Raw genomic sequence first — 3,095 nt, forward strand, 5'->3', positions numbered from 1 at the left:
TCCAAAAGATGGCAGAAGTAAGAAATTCATCCTGAAAATAGACTTGGTGTAATTCTGTCGGGACAGATCTCCCCTCGAATATGCTCTCCGATGGCTGCCGCGCTGGAGTCTTATTGTCTCCTGACAGCTTTTGAACACATCACTGGCCCCCTGTCATGAGCAGGCAGGAGCCACCTTCAGGTCCACAGTTCTGAGGAGAGTGCCATGTTTCCCAGAGCACTTTCTGTCTCAGAGGAGCACATTACATTTGGTGGTGTCAGCAGCGTTTAGATTGCGGAGGCACATAATTCATCAAAGTGTAAAAAGGCTAACGGGAGAGACACTGCACTGGAGAATCAGGTAGTCACCTGTGCCGGGCATGTGTAAGGCAGGATGGCCAGAGCAGGCGAGCCAAGGGAGGCGGCCCCGTGTGGAGGTGACTGCACATCTAGAGGGATTCTCGTCATGACCTCGATGGCTGGGCAGCGGGTCTTCCTCCTCAAGGCCAGTGATACTTGAAATACCAGGTGGTTTCATTTTTCAACTGTGGTCCAACGAGAGGGCTGAGTTGGACCAGAATTGCAATCAGCCAAAAGAGATAGCAGCAAACTGAACAGGTCACCAACATGGTGATGATAACTCCCCGGTTGGGACCCTTGGAAATGAACCAGGGCAGCAGGAGGCCGATGATGTCCAGAACACGCTCATCACCATCAGAGGCACCGGGAGGCCGCTGTACGCCACGGTGGCCGCGGAGCTGCCAGCCCCTGCCCCACCGCCGCCTTTGCATGTCTTATAAACATGGGCTTCCTGACAGCCCCTTGTTCAGGACTGCCTTTTCAAGGTGGTTAGCAAACAACCTCAGAGGATATAATGTCTCCTCTCTGGTGAAAAGGGCAGGCATGCTTACTCTCCGATATAAAAGATTGGGTTCTCTAAGCTCAGGTTCCTATCCTGTAACACAACCCACTGCGCTTGTAGGCATCTATCTGGGTCCACTCACATTGCCTCCGGAGACTTGAGAGCCCGGAGAACTGAAACATAAGCTGTCTCATGCCACTTGCTGTGCCATGAGTGATAAAGCTCTTTGTCTCTGACCCAGAAATCTTATGGCTTCTGGCAGCAACCTTGAAACTGAGGCAGTTAACTCACGAGTAGGGTAAAGCCTCAGGACATTTCACACTTTAGAAAACAGGAAAATTTATTTTCTTTTTCCAATAGGCCAAGTCTGTCCTCATGAAAAATAAGGCATCTGCTCTGGTATTCATTAGATGGATGTCAAGTAGATCCACCTTGGAGCCTGGAGAAACCAGGGAAGATAAAATGCCCATGTGAGAGTCTGGCCTGCATGCTTAGACAAGGTGCCCAGGGAGGAGTTTCAGGAAAGTACAGCCCTTCCGTGTCCACACCCTCAAAGTGCTCAACATCCCAAGAAGCGCTGACAAAGGGGCCCCTGAGCCAAATCGGGTTGACCTTTGTATCAACACATAAAGTTTATTATCTAGGTATTATCTGTGGCTGCTTTTGTGCTGCAGTAGCAGAGTGGAGTGGTTGCAACAGAGACTGTATGGCTGGCAAAGCTTAAAATATTGACTATCTGGCCCTTTAAGGAAAACATTTGCTTACTTCAGATCTAAAAGAAGAGACAGATACATGAAGAATAAAATATTCCCTCAAAACATGCTAACAGCAGAGGCATGAACAGAACATTATATGAGCATCAAATGGAAAGCTGTAAACACACACACACACACACACACACACACACACACACACGGATCTATCATTGATTTGCATGGTCTTATTTTTTCCTCACAGTACCTTTTTTTAAAAAAAATATATACTTTGTTGATTTTAAATATATACTTTGTTGATTTTTTACAGAGAGGAAGGGAGAGGGATAGAGAGTTAGAAACATCGATCAACTGCCTCCTTCACACCCCTTACTGGGGATGTGCCCCAACCAAGGTACATGCCCTTGACTGGAATCAAACCTGGGACCCTTCAGTCCGCAGACCAATGTTCTTTCTATCCACTGAGCCAAACCAGTCAGGGCCTCACAGTACCTTTATTAAGCATATAGATTGGTTCAAATTTAAAGCTTTGCCACTACTAGCTGAGTGATTTTTGGTAAGTTACTTAACTTCTCTGTGCCTCACCTGCTAAACATGAGTAATGCTACTTATACATCATAGGGTCACCAGAAGGATTAAGCGAAGGCATCACCAGCCTCTGACACATAGTAAGCAATCCGTAAATAGTCCTTATTATTTACCCCCACTTTCCAGAAGAGTAAACTGAGTGTCAGAGAGGTTGAGTAGTTTTGTCAAGATCACACAGGTAGAAAAAGATAGATGCAGAAATTAATCTCAGCGCTAACTGCAAACCTGGGCTTTTTACCTCTGTTATGATAATGCTTCTCAAATCTAAAGGCTTAGTGACTTAATAAATCAAATCACCACAATACAAACTTTTTACCTTTTCCAACAATTATTTTTATTTTTAAATTATGATTTGGGGTTTATTTATTGGCAGATCTTACAGGTCTCTGGTACCGGGTGAGTTCTGGAAGAGACTTATTTAAATTCACTATATTAATACATTCACACCAAACACTCAGATGGGTATTGACCAGTTTTATATTAAAATTTTTATATTCATAATTTTAAAAGCAAAGCTTTTGATAGTAACCTATATAACAATATTGAAGTAATTTTAAATACAGAATAGTACTTTTAAATACTGAGTTCTAGATCGGAAAAAAAATGGCGGAGGCTTAGACGGAAGTGTTGGTGCTTTATCCCGGAGCAGATAGGGGCGAGCAGCTGAAGCGGGTAACAATCAGCCCGATCAAGCTGGGGAGGTTCAGCTGAGAGACAGGCTGCAGCCAGGAAAGACAGAGAACTCCTAAAAAATGCGGATGGTTAGAGATTGAGGCTGAAACCTCCCCCTGGGCGCCAGCGCAGCGGCGAGACCGCGCCATCGTAGGTAGCTGTTACCGGCATCCAGAGATCGGCTACTAACCCTACTAACCCGGCGGCTACTAACCCGGAGGCAACGACTCACAAGCAACGCGACTGTAAGAGCCCAGAGGAGACCTGCACCCTCACGGAAAG

At 45.6% G+C, this 3,095-nt stretch overlaps 1 pseudogene; it reads right to left on the reverse strand.

Annotated features, from left to right (window-relative positions):
- Window positions 1-403: 403 nt before the first annotated feature.
- LOC102427145 overlaps window positions 404-3,095 on the reverse strand; it is a 3,764-nt pseudogene continuing 1,072 nt past the window's right edge.

Source organism: Myotis lucifugus, unplaced genomic scaffold (assembly GCF_000147115.1).
Source record: "Myotis lucifugus unplaced genomic scaffold, Myoluc2.0 scaffold_132, whole genome shotgun sequence".
Classification (NCBI taxonomy): Eukaryota; Metazoa; Chordata; class Mammalia; order Chiroptera; family Vespertilionidae; genus Myotis; species Myotis lucifugus.